We start from the raw sequence: 19,075 nt of genomic DNA on the forward strand, positions 1-19,075 counted from the left end.
CACATAGCTGCGCTACTTTCGATTTTTGATTTTCAGCAAAAATTCGAAGATATTAGGCGCCAAATTTCGGAAATTTAAAATTTTACAAAAAACTTTTTTATTGATGAATATTTTTTACTCGTGTTGTGCACAGAATTAAAGAGTCATCTGACTTGCGCAAAAATGTTAAAATTTTTTGTCTCAGTAATTTTCCTTGGCCTCCATTGGCTAATTCAGTTTTTCAGTCCTAGCTTAATTTTTTATTGTTCGATTTGTATAAAACAAAGTTCATATGCTTCGTTGTCTCAATTGTCATTTTTTTTATTACCAAAAGTGTTATCTGTCGGCACCGGAAGTGGCATAATTTTACCAAAAACTACAATTTTGACAGTTAGGTACCATTTTTTGAAAACAAATATTATTTTTTTGAAAAATTATATGACTCAAAGAGTGTGTCCTTTAAAGGCGCAAAAAATGTCGGAAGCAGTTTTTTTAATTTCTTTTTCATTTTCTAGCAAATTGGATTAAGAGGTGAAAAAAGGCGTAAAATTGACCTATTTACAACTCATTCAGGCTTTTCAGATTTTAAAATATTTTTACGTAACTTTTATAAACTTGTAGCTATAATCCATACGAAGAGAATGTATGTGAAAATTAGTTTGTAATATAAGCAGTTGCCGAGAAATAGGCAATTTTGCATGAGTCACTTTTCACGTAATTTTGGCTGTAAAAGAATCAATTATTATTCGATTTTCAATTTTCTTTCGCCATTGGATGCCTAATGCCATAGTGGACTATGTCAAACCATTTTACCCCTTGCGCTGCCACCGGAAATGACGTCATTTGCTCAAAACTTAAATTTTAGCCTTCAAAAAACAATATTTTATTCAAATGATTCGTATTTGTTATTTTTTTCAAATTATGATATTTGATTCTATTGATCAAATCGATTGAACCCATACGATCATACAGATACCACAAAATGGTTTCTAACTTGTACGGTTGCAGAGAAATGGGCGATTTTCCTTAAGTCACTTTTCAAGGTTTTTGGTCTATAAAAGTGTCAGTTATTATTCGATTTTCATAAAATTTTCACCATATGATATCTTGTGTCATTTATGATTTCATAGAACTAATTTAACATTTTCATTATCACCGGAAGTAACGTCATTTTGGCAAAAACTGTATTTTTAGCCTTCAAAACAGATATTTTTTTCAAATGAGTCTTATTTGTATTGTTTTTAAAATTATGATATTTGATTCCAATCAGCAAATAGATTGAACCCATACGATCATACAGATACCAGAAAATGGTTTCTAACTTGTACGGTTGCAGAGAAATAGGCGATTTTCTACAAGTCACTTTTCAAGGTTTTTGGTCTATAAAAGTGGCAATTGTTATTCGATTTACATACAATTTTCACCATGTGATGCCCTATGTCATTTCTGATTTCATAAAAGTAATTGAACATTTTCATTATCACCGGAAGTACAGTACACTTACATGTAACAAATGTATAAAATGAATTGATATTGCTGGATTTTGTTGATTCGGCGTCCATTTTATTTGATGTGTGCAATGCTTATGTGGAAACCTGTTTAATGGTTTCATTGGTACGGGAAGTAACATGTTTAGGGTAAAGTGGCACCGGTGAAACCCGTCATTACTGCATCGCAGTTCTAGTCTTCTTTTGTTTTGAGTAGATCTCAGCAACTGATTGTCGGATCGTTACGATTTCTTCGGTTTTATCGGAAATGTGTGTGTGACTTAGAGGATAAAGCTATTTTGAACGTTCTGCGACAATGCGAAATGTCCGAAATCACCGAAGCTATCGTTTTTAGAAATATTGCAGTAATTTTAACAATAATCATTGGATTTTAACTTTCGATGCATTTTGGCATAGCCGGAGACGGGGCACATAGCTACGCTACTTTTGATTTTTGATTTTCGGCAAATCTTTGCAGATATTAGGCGCTAAATTTAGAAAATTTAAATTTTTACAAAAAACTTTTTTATTTATGAATATTTTTTAGTCGTGTTTTACACAAATATAACGAGTCCTCTGACTTGGGCAAAAATGTGAAAAATTTTTGTCTCGGTAATTTTCCTTGGCCCCCATTGGCTAATTCAGTTTTTCAGTCCTAGATTAATTATTTATTGTTCGATTTGTCTAAAACAAAGTTCATATGCTCCGTTGTCTCAATTGTCATTTTTTTTGTTACCAATAGTGTTATCTGTCGGCACCGGAAGTGGCGTAAATTGACAAAAAACTACAATTTTGACAGTTAGGTACCATTTTTCGAAAGCAAATATTATTTTTTTCAAATCTGGTATAACTGAAATTGTGCGCCCTTTAAAGGCGCACAAAATGTTGGGACCAGTTTTTTTAATTTCGATTCCGTTTTCTGGCTATTTCGATTAAAAGGTGAAAAAAGGTGTAAAATTAAGCTATTTACAACCCATCCAGCGTTTTCATATTTTAAAATATTACGTCGTAACTTCCATAAACTCGTAGCAATAATCTATACGGAGAGAATGTATGTGAAAATTAATTTGTAATATGCGCAGTTGCCGAGAAATGGGCAATTTTGCATGAGTCACTTTTTACGCTAGTTTGCCTGTAAAAGAGTTAATTATTATTCGATTTTCATAAAAGTGACACCATTTGATGTGTAATGTCAATTTTAACTAGGTCAAACCAATTTAACATTTTCAATATCACCGGAAATGACGTAATTTGGGCAAAAATTGTATTTATAGCCTTCGAAACCAGTAATTTATTCAAATGAGTCATATTTGTTATTTGTTTAAAATTTTGATATTTGATTCAAATCAACTAATACAATGAACCCTTAAGATCATATTGATATCACAAAATGGTTTCTAACTTGTTCAGTTGCGGAGAAATAGGCAATTTTCAACAGGTCACTTTTTAAGGTTTTTTGTCAATAAAAGTGTCAATTATTATTCGATTTTCATGAAATTTTCACTGTGTGATACATAATGCCATTTACGATTTCATACAAGTAATTTAAGATTTTTATTATCACCGGAAGTAACGTCATTTTGGCAAAAACTGTATTTTTAGCCTTCAAAACAGATATTTTATTCCAATGAATCAGATTTGTAATGTTTTTAAAATTAAGATATTTGATTCCAATCAACAAATAGAATGAACTCATTCGATCATACAGATACCTCAAAATGGTTTCTAACTTGTACGGTTGCAGAGAAATAGGCGATTTTCTACAAGTCATTTTTCAAGGTTTTTGGTCTATAAAGGTGGCAATTATTATAGGATTTACATAAAATTTTCACCATGTTATGATGCTATTTCTGATTTCATAAACCAATTTAACATTTTCATTATCACCGGAAGTAATGTAATTTTGACAGGATTACTGACATGTAGCAAATGAATTGATTGCTGGATTTGGTTGTTTCTGCGTCCATTTTATTTCATGTGTGCAATGCTTATGTGGAAACCTGTTTAACGGTTTCATTTGTACCGGAAGTGACATAAGTTCTAGGGTAACGTGGCACCGGTGAAACCCGTCATTACTGCTTCGCAGTTCTAGTTCTTCTTATTATTATTATTTTTTTTTTCCAATTTGATTGTATCTCAGAAACTACTTGTCGGATTGATTCGATGTCTTCGGTTTTACTGGAAAAGTGGGTGTGACTTAGAGATTAAAGCTATTTCGAACGTTCTGCGACAATGCGAAATGTCCGAAATCGTCGAATTTGTCGATTTTTGAAATATTGCCGTAATATTAACAATAATCGTCGGATTTTAACATTGGATACATTTTGACATAGCCAGAGACAAGGCACATAGCCACGGTTCTTTAGATTTTTGATTTTCCACGAATCGTCGGAGATATTAAGCGCCAAATTTTGAAAATTTAAATTTTTACAAAAAACTTTTTTATTCATGAATATTTTAATGTGGTATTTTACCCAGGGTTAAAGAGTCATCTGATTTGACCAAAAATGGCACCATTTTTTGTAATCGTAAATTTCCTTGACCCCCATTGGCTAATTCAGTTTTTCAGTCCTGGATTAATTATTTATTGCTCGATTTGTATAAAACAAAGTTCATATGCTCCGTAATCCAAAATGTCATTTTTTTTGTTACCGGTAAAGTTACCTTTCGGCAACGGAAGTGACGTAAATTTAGCAAAAACTACAATTTTGACAGTTCGGTACCACTTGTTGAAAGCAAATACTATTTTTTTCAAATCTGGTATGACTGAAAGTGTGTGCCCTGTAAAGGCGCAGAAAACATCGGGCTCAGTTTTTTTAATTTCGATTTCGTTTTCGGGTCATTTTGATTTAAAGGTGAAAAAAGTTGAAAAAATGAGCTATTTACAACCCATTCAGGCTTTTCATATTTTAAAATATTTCTTCGCAACTTTCATAAACTTGTAGCATTAATCCATACGAAGAGAATCTATCTCAAAATTAGTTTGTAATATGAGCAGTTGCCGAGAAATGGTCAATTTTGCATGAGTCACTCTTTACGCTATTGTGTCTGTAAAAGAGTCAATTATTATTGGATTTTCATAAAAGTGACACCATTTGATGCGTAATGTCAATTGTGACTAGTTCAACTCAATTTAACATTTTCCATGTCACCGGAAATGACGAAATGTGGGTAAAAACTGTATTTATAGCCTTAGAAACAAATAATTTGTTGAAATGAGTCGTATTTGTTGTTTGTTTAATATTTTGATATTTGATTCTAATCAACTAATAGAATGAACCCATACGATCATATAGGTATCACAAAATGGTTTCTAACTTGTTCAGTTGTAGAGAAATAGGTAATTTTCAACAGGTCACTTTTCAAGGTTTTTTGTCCATAAAAGTGTCAATTATTATTCGATTTTCATGAAATTTTCACTATGTGATACCTAATGCCATTTACGATTTCATACAAGTAATTTAAGATTTTCATTATCACCGGAAGTAACGTCATTTTGGCAAAAACTGTATTTTTAGCTTTCAAAACAGATATTTTATTCAAATGAGTCTGAGTTGTTATGTTTTTAAAATTATGACATTTGATTCGAATCAACAAATAGAATAAACCCATACGATCATACAGATTCCAGAAAATGGTTTCTAACTTGTATGGTTGCAGAGCAATTGACGGTTTTCTACAAGTCACTTTTTAAGGTTTTTGGTCTATAAAAGTGGCAATTATTATTCGATTTACATAAAATTTTCACCATGTGATGCCTTATGCCATTTCTGTTTTCATAAAACTAATTGAATATTTTCATTATCACCGGAAGTACTGTACACTTACATGTAACAAATATATAAAATGAATTGATATTGCTGGATTTGGTTGATTCGGCGTCCATTTTATTTGATGTGTGCAATGATGAGGTGGAAACCTGTTTAATGGTTTCATTGGTACCGGAAGTGACATATGTTTAGGGTAACGTGGCACCGGTGAAACCCGTCATTACTGCATCGCAGTTCTAGTGATGATTGTTTTTACCAAAAAAACAATCATCCAACACGTTGGCCGTTTTATTTTCCACTTGAGCATATCTCAGAAACTACCCTTCGGATTGATCCGATATCTTTGGTTTTTCAGGAAAGATGGCATGACTTAGAGATTAAATATATTTCGAAAATTCTGCGAAAATGCGAAATGTTCGAAATCACCGAAGTTGCTTTTTTTTTAAATATTGCCGTAATATTAACAATAATTCCCGGATTTTAAGGTTTGATACATTTTGACATAGCCAGAGACAAGGCAAATAGCTACGGTTCTTTAGATTTTTTATTTTCGATGAATCTTCTGAGATATTAAGCGCCAAATTTTGAAAATTTAAATTTTTACAAAAATTTTTTTATTAAAGAATATTTCGTTATGGTATTTTGTCCAAGGCTAAAGGGTCGTCTGATTTGAGCAAAAATGTCAACAATTTTTGTCTAGATAATTTTGCTTGACGTCCATTGGCTAATTCAGTTTTTCGCTCGTAGATTGATTTTTTATTGTTCAATTTGTTTAAAACCAAGTTCATATGCTCCTTTTTCCAAAATGTCATTTTTTTTGTTACCGATATAGTTATCTGTCGGCACCGGAAGTGACATAATTTTAACAAAAACTATAATTTTGACAGTTCGGTACCTATTTTTGAAAGCAAATATAATTTTTTCAAAATTTGATATTACCAAAAGGATGCGCCATGCAAAGGCGCACAAAACATCGGCTATTTCGATTAAAAGGTCAAAAACGGTGAAAAATTAAGCTATTTACAACCCATTCAGCGTCTTCATATTTTAAAATATGTCTTCGTAACTTTCATAAACTCGTAGCAATAATGCATACGAAGAGAATGTATGTGAAAATTAGTTTGTAATATGAGCAGTTGCCGAGAAATAGGCAATTTTGTACGCGTCACTTTTCACATTATTTTGCCTGTAAAGGAGTCAATTATTATTCGATTTTCATTTTTGTTACAATTTGATGACTTTTGCCAATTTTGACTTGGTCAAACCAATTTAACATTTTCGCTGTCACCGGAAATGACATCATTTGGGCAAAAACTGTATTTTTAGCCTTAAAAAGCAATATTTTATTCAAGTGATTCTTTTTTTGTAATGTTTTTAAAATTATTATATTTGATTCAAATAAACAAACAGCATAAACCCATTCGATCATACAAATACCACAAAATGGTTTCTAACTTGTACGGTAGCAGAGAAATAGACGATTTTCTACAAGTCACCATTCATGGTTTTTGGTCCATAAAAGTGTCAATTATTATCCGACTTTCATAAAATTTTCACCATGTGATACCTTAGGCCATTTATGATTTTATAGAACTAATTTAACATTTTCATTATCACTGAAATTAATGTCATTTTTGCAAAAGCTGTATTTTTAGCCTTCAAAACAAATATTTGTTTTGTAGTGGGTTATGTTTATTATTTGTTTAACAATATGATATTTGACTCCAATGGACATATAGATTGAATCAATACGATCATATAGTTGTCTAAAAATTGCTTCTAGCATCTTCCCTTGTCGAGAAATAACCAATTTTGTCAGGATCAATTTTTCAGATTTTTTTCGCATTTTAATTTCCCATTAGAAAGTCAGCTTACTTAGCGGCAGGTCAGTAACAATTTTTGTCAGAATCACATTTTTGACTCATGTAACACATGGCAACAAATGTATAACTAGAACTGCGACGCAGTAATGACGGGTTTCACCGGTGCCACATTACCTTTGAACTTGCTCTATGCCAAATAGCCGATTATTACTTACAATATTATTATACAACATTTGGGAAATATTCCTTATTGTATGTCTGTTTTTCATTTTGAGTAAGGGGGGTGGATGGCCTAATGGTTAACCCGTGCGCGCTGTATCATAAGGTCTGTAACTGAGTCAACTGGCGTGGTTTTGATTCCCCGGTTGTACCGTGATAAGGAGTAGCGTCGCCTGTCCAACCCCTTGAATTATTGAAATAAAATTGAACCATATTAGTCCCGAAATGACCTAGTTTGTGTCGAGTCGACGTTACCCCCTCTCTCTCTCTCTCTCTCTCTCTCTCTCTCTCTCTCTCATTTTTAGAAAAGTATTGGACTGGTGTGTATAACGTTTTTGTTCTTTGCACGTGTATGTGCTTATGTTAGGTATTTAAAGATCAACCTATGTGAATTCTGCCCTCGTATCCTTTAGTATAGATCATTATACTGTATATTATTATAATACATTGGATTGCTTCTTTAACTTTCTCCGGGTCCTCCGGTTTCCCCCCACTGCTAAAGACCCCTACGCGCAAGCGAATTATAGAAATAAAATTGAACAATATGTTAGTCCCAAAATGACCTAGTTTGTGTCGAGTGGACGTTAAACCCCATTTCTCTCTCTCTCTCTCTCTGCTTCTTTAACCTGAGACTGTATGTATAATACGTCCAATAGCTTGTTTTACCCGTGACTGTGTGATTTGGATTGTTGTTGGTAGCTCCAAGGACCTTTTTATCTGGAATTGGTGAATATTTGGTGAAAATTTGAATTCTTCGAAAATAGTTTAAAATACGACACATCAAAAATATTCAAACTTTTATCTTGGTAGAAACATTTGACGTGGATTCATTTAATAATAAATTTTACATGGCTTGAAATTGATTTTGTTTATTTGTACATATTTCTAGAGCATCAAACAATACACCAAATGTTTTAAAAACATGACAAACAAGCAACACACAACATTTCTTTCACCATCCAACAAGTTATTGTATGACAGATGTCTAGAAAACAATACATTTCTAACCAATAATAAAACAGTTGTTTTGCACATGTAGCATTAAGTCAGCCATTATGGAAAATTTCCTATTGATTGAATCAGTGAATATTTTATTTAAACCTCAAAATAAACTTACAAAAAAGATAGAGAATAGATTGTGAGAAACGTTTTCCAAATCTTCAATTTACCATGTGCTCAGCTGTATTGATTTTCTCGCATGTTTTTATGTTTTATTCTTTACATAAATAAATATAGAGTTTAATCGGGGTAATTTATCCAATCACCCCGTAGAATCAAACACTGGTTAATATATCAAAGTAGAAGCAGTTTGATGAACTATCGGCAATTATTCCACTTCTAATGATCGCAATATTTAATGATAAGCCTACTTACTTACTTGTACTTATGTGTTAAACATCTTATACTTAGAACGAAATCTGCATATTATATAAACATGGTTAAAGTCATCTAAGCCTATTGGTCCGTCGTAATTAAAAAAAATATTGTTTTTAGAAATGATTTGAAATCGGTAATACATTACAAGCTTCACATACACCGTACAATAGGAGTGACATTAAGCAATACGTTTTCTTTAAAGAGACGACTTCCCACGTTATTTGTCCTAACGTTTAATAATAATAATAATCAATTTGTATAACTCTGAGTGTTCCAGCTAATACGACAGAGTGAAGTAAAGGGTTAGGGTTAGGGTTATGTCACTTCCGGTAACAATGAAACCGTTAAACATGTTTTCACATAAGCATTGCACACGTGTTACAAAATAGACAGAGAATCATCCAAATCCAGGGACATCAATTCCATTTATACATTTGTTACCTGTTACCATGTGTTACATATGTTAAAAAGTGATCCCGGTCAAAATTGAAAATTTTCGCAAAATTACGTCACTTCCGGTGGCGACATAAAAAACATTATCGGTAACAAAAAAGTTAGCGATTTGCACCATGAAACATATGAACTTTGTATTATAAATATCGGAAAGTAAATAAGTAACCTAGAACCAATAAACTGAAATTAATAAGGCAAAAAATCTTTAAAAAAAGGATCCTGACAAAAGTGGTTATTTCTCGGCAACAGAAGATGCTAGAAGCAATTTGTGGACATCTATGTGATCAAATTGATTCAATCTATATGTCCATTTGAATAAAATATCATAATGTTAAACGAATGCTAAATATAACTCACTTCAAGAAAATATTTGTTTTACAGGCCGAAAATACAGTTTTTTGCCAAAATGACATTACTTCCAGTGAGAATGAAAATGTAAAATTAGATTTATGAAATCAGAAATGTCATATTGCATCACATGGTGAAACTTTTATAAAAATCGAATAATACTTGACACTTTTATAGACCAAAAACCTTGAAAAGTTACTAGTAGAAAATCATCCTTTTCTCTGCAACCGTACAAGTTAGAAATCAGTTTGTGGTATCTGCATGATCATATTGGTTCATTCTATTTGTTCATTGGAATCAAATATCATAATTTTAAAAACATATAAACAAAAAACTCATTTTAATAAAATACAATTTTTGCTCAAACGAGGTCATTTCCGGTGACAGTGAAAATGTTAAATTGGTTTGATCTAGTCAAATTTTGCATTATTCATCAAATAGTAAAACGAAATTGAAAATCGAATAATAATTGACTATTTTACAGGCAAAATAATGTGAAAAATGACGCATGCAAAACGGCCTGTTTCTCGACAACTGCTGATATTACAGACTAATTTTCACATACATTCTCTTTGTATGGGTTATTGCTACGAGTTTATAAAAGTTACCAAGAAATATTTGAAAATATGAAAACGGTGGATGGGTTGTAAATAGCTTAATTTTACACCTTTTTTCACCTTTTAATCGATATAGCCCGAAAACAAAATGGAAATTAAAAAAACTGAGTCCGATGTTTTTTGCGCCTTTAAAATTTGCTTTCAAAAAGTGGTACCGAACTGTCAAAATTGTAGTTTTTGGTAAAATTATGTCACTTCCATTGCCGACAGGAAACTTTATCGGTAACATGAAAAATGACATTTCCGAAAACGGACCCTATGAACGAACAATAAATAATTACTCTAGGACCGAAAAACTGAACTAGCCAATGGCGGCTAACGTAAATTACTGAGACAAAAATTGTTCACATTTTTGCTCAAGTAAGATGACCCTTTAATCATGTGTAAAATACCATTAAAAATATTCATCAATAACAAAGTTTTTTGTAAAAATTTAAATTTTCAAACTTTTGCGCATAATATCAGCGAAAATTCGTCGAAAATCAAAAATCTAAAGTACCGTAGCTATTTGCCCTGTCTCTGGCTATGTCAAAATGTATCAAATGTTAAAATCCGTCGATTTTTGTAAATATTACGGCAATATTTAAAAAAAAAAACACAACTTCGGTGATTTCGGACATTTCTCATTGTCTCAGAATGTTCAAAATAGATTTAATATCTATGCTATGCCAATTTTCCCGTATAACCAAAGTAGTTTCTGAGATATGCTCAAGTGGAAAATAAAACGGCCAACGTGTTGGATGATTGATTTTTTGGTAAAAACAACCATTACTAGATCTGCGATGCAGTAATGACGGGTTTCAACGGTCCAACGTTACCCCTGAACTTATGTCACATCTGGTGCCTCGTTACCCTTGAACTTATGCCACTTCTGTTACCAATGAAACCGTTAAACAGATTTCCACATAAGCATTGCAGACGTGTTATAAAATGGTCGAAGAAACAACCAAATCTAGCAATATCAATTCCATTTATACATGTGTTACCATGTGTTACATATGTCAAAAAAGTGATCCTGACAAAATTTGTTACTAACTTACCGCTAAGTTAGCTGACTTTCTAATGGAAATTTCTCGACAAGGGAAGATGCTAGAAGCAATTTTTGGACATCTATATGATCTTATTGATCCAATCTATACGTCCATTGGAATAAAATATCATAATGTTAAAGGAATGATAAATATAACTCACTTCAAGAAAATATTAGTTTTGAAGGCTAAATGTCATTACTTCCGGTGATAATGAAAATGTTAAATTAGTTCTATAAAATCATAAATGGCATAAGGCATCACATGGTGACAATTTATGAAAATCTGATAATAATTGACATTTTTATGGGCCAAAAACCATGAAAACTGACTTGTAGAAAATCGTCTATTTCTCTGCAACCGTTCAAGTTAGAAACCATTTTGTGGTATCTGTATGATCGTATAGGTCTTTTCTATTTGTTGATTTTTATCAAATATCATAATTTTAAAAACATTACAAATAATAATCATTTGAATAAAATATCTCTTTTTAAGACTAAAAATACAGTTTTTGCCCAAATGATGTCATTTCCGGTGACAGCGAAAATGTTAGATTGGTTTGACCTAGTCAAAATTGGCATAAGGCATCAAATAGTAAAAAAAAACCATGAAAGTCGAATAATAGTTAACTCCTTTACAGGCAAAATAACGTGAAAAGGGACGCATGCAAAATTGCCTACTTCTCTGCAACTGCTCATATTACAGACCAATTTTCACAAACATTCTCTTCGTATGGATTATTGCTACGAGTTTATGATAGTTACGAAGAAATATTTTAAAATATGAAGACACTGAATGAGTTATAAATAGCTTAAGTTTACACCGTTTTTTCACCTTTTAATCGAAATAGCCCGAAAACGAAATCGAAATTAAAAAAAAACAGAGTCCGATGTTTTAGGCGCCTTTGCATGGCGCATCCTTTTGTTAATATCAAATTTTGAAAAAATAATATTTGCTTTCAAAAAGTGGTACCGAACTGTCAAAATTATAGTTTTTGTTAAAATTATATCACTTCCGGTGCCAACGGATAACTCTATCGGTAAAAAAAAATGACATTTTGGAAACAGGAGCATATGAACTTTGTTTTAAACAAATTATTATTATTATTTTTCCATTTGAGCATATCTCATAAACTACTTGTCGGATCGATTTGATCTTTTCGGTTTTTCTGGGAAAGCGGGTTTGACTTAGATTTTAACGCTATTTCTAACGTTCTGCGACAATGCAAAATGTCCGTAATCACCGAAGTTGTCGTTTTTCTAAATTTTGCCGTAATGTTATCAATAATTGTCGGATTGTAATATTTGATACATTTTGACATAGCTGGAGACAAGGCACATAGCTACAAGTCTTTAGAATTTTTTAATTTCGACGAATCTTCGGAGATATTAGGCGCCAAATTTTGAAAATTTAAATTTTTACGAAAAACTTTTTTATTAATGAATATTTTTATGTGGTATTTTACCTAGTGTTAGAGAGTCATCTGATTTGACCAAAAATGGCAACATTTGTTGTCACAGTATTTTTCCTTGGCCCCCATTGGCTAATTCAGTTTTTCAGTCCTGGATTAATTATTTATTGTTCGATTTGTATAAAACAAAGTTCATATGCTCCGTGGTCCAAAATGTCATTTATTTTGCTACCGGTACATTTTCTTTTCGGCAACGGAAGTGACGTAAATTTAGCAAAAACTGCAATTTTGACAGTTCGGTACCACTTTTTGAAAGCAAATATTATTTTTTTCAAATCTGGTATGACTGAAAGGGGTTGTCCTGTTAAGGCGCAGAAATCAACGCGCTCAGTTTTGTTAATTTTTATTTCGTTTTCGGATCATTTCAATTTAAAGGTGAAAAAAGGTGAAAAAATGAGCTATTCACAACCTATTCAGGCTTTTCATATTTTAAAATATTTCTTCGCAACTTTCATAAACTAGTGGCAATAATCCATACGAAGAGAATGTATGTGAAAAGTAGTTTGTAATATCAGCAGTTGCCGAGAAATGGTCAATTTTGCATGAGTCACTTTTTACGGTAGTTTGCCTGTAAAAGAGTCAATTATTCTTCGATTTTCATAAAAGTGACCCCATTTGATGCCTAATTTCAATTTTAACTAGGTCAAACCAATTAAACATTTTCAATGTCACCGGAAATGACGTAATTTGGGCAAAAATTGTATTTATAGCCTTCAGAACCAGTAATTTATTCAAATGAGTCGTATTTGTTATTTGTTTAAAATGTTGATATTTGATTCGAATCAACTAATAAAATGAACCCAAACGATCATATAGATATCACAAAATGGTTTCTAACTTGTTCAGTTGCGGAGAAATAGACTTTTTTTCAACAGGTCACTTTTCAAGGTTTTTGGTCCAAAAAAGTGTCAATTATTATTCGATTCTCATAAAATTTTCACTCGACACAAACAAGCTAATTTCAGAACTCACACATAGTTGAATTTTATTTCAATAATTCGCATTAGCCTTGGGAATTTAGCAGTAGGAGGAAACCGGAGGGAGGTTCTGGAGAAAACCCACGAAGTTAGACAGGCAACCTACTCCTTGTGACTTACAAACCACGCCACTGGACCCAATAACGGGGGCGTTTTATATGCAGTGACTATGATCCACATGACATAGCTGTTTCAATAGTTTCCTAGACCCACGTTGCAACTCTGTACAAAAATCAAACTATTTACTCACGGGATCACACGTATTTTGTTCATTTATTTCACCTGTGTTGATACATTAAAGGACAATATTGGTGCCATTCATTATCATATATGTGATAGAACTGGTTAAACACGTTCCAAATATTATTTTATCACAGAGATCATTGCTATGATAGATGTGGAATCAATGTTCCAACAATCGGAAGTGACGAGCGCAAAAGGAAAACACGAGTTATCCCTCTATATAACTGATTGAAGTGACGGGTGATATCAGGTACATGGGTGAATTTCTACTCGCTAATAATTCCTTCGATGACCAAAAGTTGTTGTGTGAGACTGTGAAAGGATATCTGATAACTCATAAAAGAACATTGACTGACACTAGATAAGAGAACATGAAAGAAAAATAGAAAAAGTCTGTGCATTACCATGTTTTTGTAAGGATAGAATGAATAAACACGCGTGAATTTACTGACTGTTTCTATTTTATTCGTGTTCTCTTATCTAATGACATTCAATTATTTTTTTGAATTGTCAGATATGCTCTTACAGTCTCATATAACAACGTTTGATCTTCGAAGGAATTATTAGTGAGCAGTAATTCGCCCATGTATCTGTTATCACTCGTCACTTCAGTCAGTTATATAGAGGGATAACTCGTGTTTTCCTTTTGCGTTCGTCATTTCCGATTGTTGAAGCATTGATTACTCCTCTATCGTAACAATGATCTCTGTGATAAAATAATATTTGGAATGTGTTTAACCAGTTCTATCACATATGTGATAACGACTGGCACCAATATTGTCCTTTAAGTATAACCCACCTGGAATTAGAGGCCCGGGACTGTACATCACAGTACACGCTTACCACTAGATCGCTGGTCCATTCATTTGGTGTTTGAGGTGTCGGGATATATCGTAATATGTCCGTAGGTTTGTCTTGTGTCATTCTGTACATGTGGTGCAGCCCCCCCCCTCCCCACACACACACACACATACATACATGTAAATGATGTAAATCGACGACTTTGACTGGGTCCTCCTAATCGTGGTCTTGATAAATATTGCATGTAGCTGAAAAGCACCGTTGTTTATGCATTTGACTTTTACCAAACAAATGCGGACACACTGGAGTTTGCAAATAATTGTTGAGTAATAAAACCTTCTAGTAGTTTATCGAGGGCTGGCCGTCCTTACCGCACGGTACAAATAAAACCTTCTAGTAGTTTATCGAGGTTCGGGTGCTTCCGGAGTCCAAAATGGCCGCTTTATATAAATGAGAATTTTGGGGATAACTAACCCGAACCCTAACCCTTTTTAAAAGACTGAACTTGGGTCTAATTTAGTTTTTACTTCTCTTAAAAGGGTTAGGGTTAGGGTTCGGGTTAGTATTCCCCTAAATACTCATTTGTATAAAGCGGCCATTTTGGTATGAGTTATGGCTTGTTCTGGAATTTGTTGCTTCTAGTGATGATAATATTTTGTAGTTCCATTTAGCGCAACAGCAGCAAGTGCGTCGAAAATCATCAGAAAACACTATACTGATCTCCAAGAAAATCACCCGAAAATATTCACACAGAAACTTATAATTGCATATTCTAAAAATAAAAATCTGAACGACATCCTAGTGCACAGTAAATTAGATTAAATAAGACCAGTATCCACCCTGACCCAAAACAAACCATATATCAAATCCTGTGCCTAACCGTTAGTAATTAAAATCAATTAGATATAAGAATCCCTAGCCGTAACCCGGTGATGTGGAACAAACACGATTTTTTTAGAAAATCCAATCCGTTGTAGGAAACACACTAATGTGGCTCTCACCCGAGAGCCTCAAATTTATTTTCTTTTTTCTTCAGAAACAATAATACCAGAATACCAGAAGCACCACCCAAGGAACACCATCAGCGCCACCAACACCAATAAACAGTGAAATCGCCTTTGTATATAAATCTAATGTATTGTATGTATTTTAATAAAACTAGGAAATATCACGAACTAATTTTTCATCATCCTAGGTCAGTGCTTATGTGGAGACTTAACCTCTCCCCCCAAATTCTTAAACCTAACCCTTTTTAAAAGACTGAACTTGGGTCTAATTTAGTTTTTACTTCTCTTAAATGGGTTAGGGTTAGGGTTCGGGTTAGTATTCCCCTAAATACTCATTTGTATAAAGCGGCCATTTTGGTATGAGTTCTGGCTTGTTCTGGAATTTGTTGCTTCTAGTGATGATAATATTTGTACCGTGCGGTAAGGACGGCCAGCCCTCGATAAACTACTAGAAGGTTTTATTACTCAACAAATACCTTCTCGAAGTATGTAATAAAATCTAATCGGGTTCATATTGAGGGGTTTAAACGTACAACACACTCTGCAATCAAACGGCGGAAAAAGAAGCTGGCAGAAGATAATCAAAGAATTTTACATAGGCTTCAATATGTACGGTAAATAGATAGTGATACAATGTTTTTAGAAGGATTTGAAGCACATTTTTGATAGATTAATTAGTATGAATATGTTTTTAGTCCAAATTTATCATCAAATCACTCTATTTGTACATGGGACGGCATCTTTAACTTAAACTTCCAAGTAATCAATTTAAATATTAACTTAATCTTTTAAGTTATCAACTTAATCTTGTAAGACATTAACCTAAAATTTTAAGATATTAACTTAAAAGATCTTAAACTTTTAAGATATTAACTTAAACGAACTTAAACTTTTAAGATATTAACTTAAACGAACTTAAACTTTTAAGATATTAACTTAAACTACTAACTTGAATTTCCAAATACCGACTTGAATTGTCAAGATACTAACTTGAATTGTCAAGATACTAACTTGAATTGTCAAGATACTAACTTGAATTTTCAAGATATTTTATTGAAAACAATTAATGAATCCGTAAACGTATCAATAGGCTACCGTAGTCCTGCATATGAAAACGCGATATTTTTGGACTAAAATTCCCCTTAATGGAACATTTGTTTATGAAACATTGATATTAAAACTCTTAACGACAAGTCATCAATCTAAATGTTAAAAAGATTTTCATCACAAGACGAGTTTAACTATTTTGCATGTTTATTCGACATAAATCCAAAAGTTAAGACATACTACTTGCATGAAATACACGGTTTTAAGTTAAGCGTGGGGGTGTCCTTTAACCAGCAGCCATTTCCTGTAGAATGCAAAGGGCATACATGGGGATCTAGTATAACTTATGATGTGTGGATCAAAATGTTAATAACAAAACCTAGTCTTTCATACTGAGTTCTTTGGTAATTTGGAAAATGGCAGATCACTAACTATATTTCACAAACTAGTATAAAACAATTGCAACTGGCTTAACATGTTCTAACAAGTGTCACTTCTTGAACTTGTGCGACTTATTGATCTTTCAATAGTTGATTACTTATTATTTTATCTTTATTATTTCGGCAATAATCTCTTATGTTACGCCAGATAAAACGATCGAAAATTCTGTCAGAAGTAATACAATTCAGTCAGAAGTAATACAATTCAGTCAGAAGTAATATAATGACTAGATGACTTGATTTTTAATATCGAACAACGGGTTGAAAACGGTTATCTTACACAGGTCATCGGATGTTTTGCCAAAGGTATGATAATAATAATAATAAAATTCACATTATGTAGGCTCAATTAAGTTTAAATGTTGTCGAAATAACTTATGTCTCCCACGTGACCATATATGATGTGTATGGTAGGAATCGATTGACCGAGGACTTGATACTCTCGCTGTCCAATAAACACTAACTGCAGACTTGATACATAAAGTCATATATTTCATTTTTCAGATCACACACACGAAATATACAGCGTAACTGTAGAATACCGCCAAACGCCGAACACCTCACATAGTCCTGAAAATCAAATGGGATTTTAAAATGTTTTCCACGTTGACGACACACCCTGATCACTGGCTTCTCAGGCCGCTCCTCTGTGGACTTGAAACGAAAATGTTTAGGTATTTCACTTATATCAGGTGGGCATTTGGTTACAAGAGCACACATATTTTAAACAAGTACGATCCTACTATTGACCAGGAACTGACCATGTTGTTGGATAAAATTCAAACATCTATTGGACCAAATCGATGCCGAATTGTTCAAAGAACAAGCATGCCAGTTTTCATGTTGATCGGACTTGATTTGACGGGGCCTTAGGCTTTTTCGAAGCGCATCACCCAAACACGTAGAACAAGAAGAGGACGAGTAGCGGTTAGCGACCAGTTCCTGCTGGTCCAAAAAAAAGACTATTATTGGACCACTTTCAAGTTACTGTACACTTGGCATGGAATAGCAGAAAAACGCATATGTAAAAAACATTGGGCTCGTGCGCCCATGTTCGGGAATATTTTGCACATTAACAGTATTACATGAATAATTATTGGTATACATGAAAAGTCGGAGGTGAGTTATTTTTCAAAATACCGAACCACAGCTTGATTCGTCGTATATTAGACGAACATTGATTATTGTGTTTTGGATTTAAAAGACATTTATCAGTAGTAGTGCGAATAGTTTAGATAAGTTTAATCTCGATTGCAATATAATTTTCAAATCGATTATAGAACAGACATTTGGTTTATATCTGAATAAAATGGGGATTATGTAACAGGTTTATATTTTAATAAAATAGGGATTATAAAATATCTTTTGTATGTAAGGTACACATATTGTTCATAACTGTATTGATTAACTCATTCCTATTTTATGACATGAAATGATTTAATACATCAACACGTATTGAGTTCCGAATAAACACCTGGTACATTTGTCATGGCTTTTAGTTGATGAAATATACGCCAAAGTTATATCGTGCGATGTCAAGACTGTTACAACACACAATGTAGGCCAGATGCCCCCCCACACACACACACACACACACGTGTTGATTGATGGTCATTTTCGAGGACATTAGGAGACGTTTGAAATCGTATTTCGATGAAATAATTAAAGACCACGTAAGATCAAAAATCTAAATTTAATGGACGTATAGCCCATGGTTACTATATCAACTTTACGGCAAGTTCACACCAATCTGATTAAAATTGAGTCCGCTGTTAACGTTTAAGTATCCGACACGCCAAAACGCTTTTCGATTTTTCAATTACGACCTTAATCCGGTTGATTGGCTGGTGACGTCACAAGCACTACACATAGGATATACATTATCTATACAATATCTCACTGTCTGTACAATATAGGACTATCAATACACACGGCAACAGGACAAGCGTCTATTGACGGTCCAATTACCACGTGACTGACCTAATCAT

Source organism: Patella vulgata, chromosome 8, assembly GCF_932274485.2.
Source record: "Patella vulgata chromosome 8, xgPatVulg1.2, whole genome shotgun sequence".
NCBI classification, from domain to species: Eukaryota; Metazoa; Mollusca; class Gastropoda; family Patellidae; genus Patella; species Patella vulgata.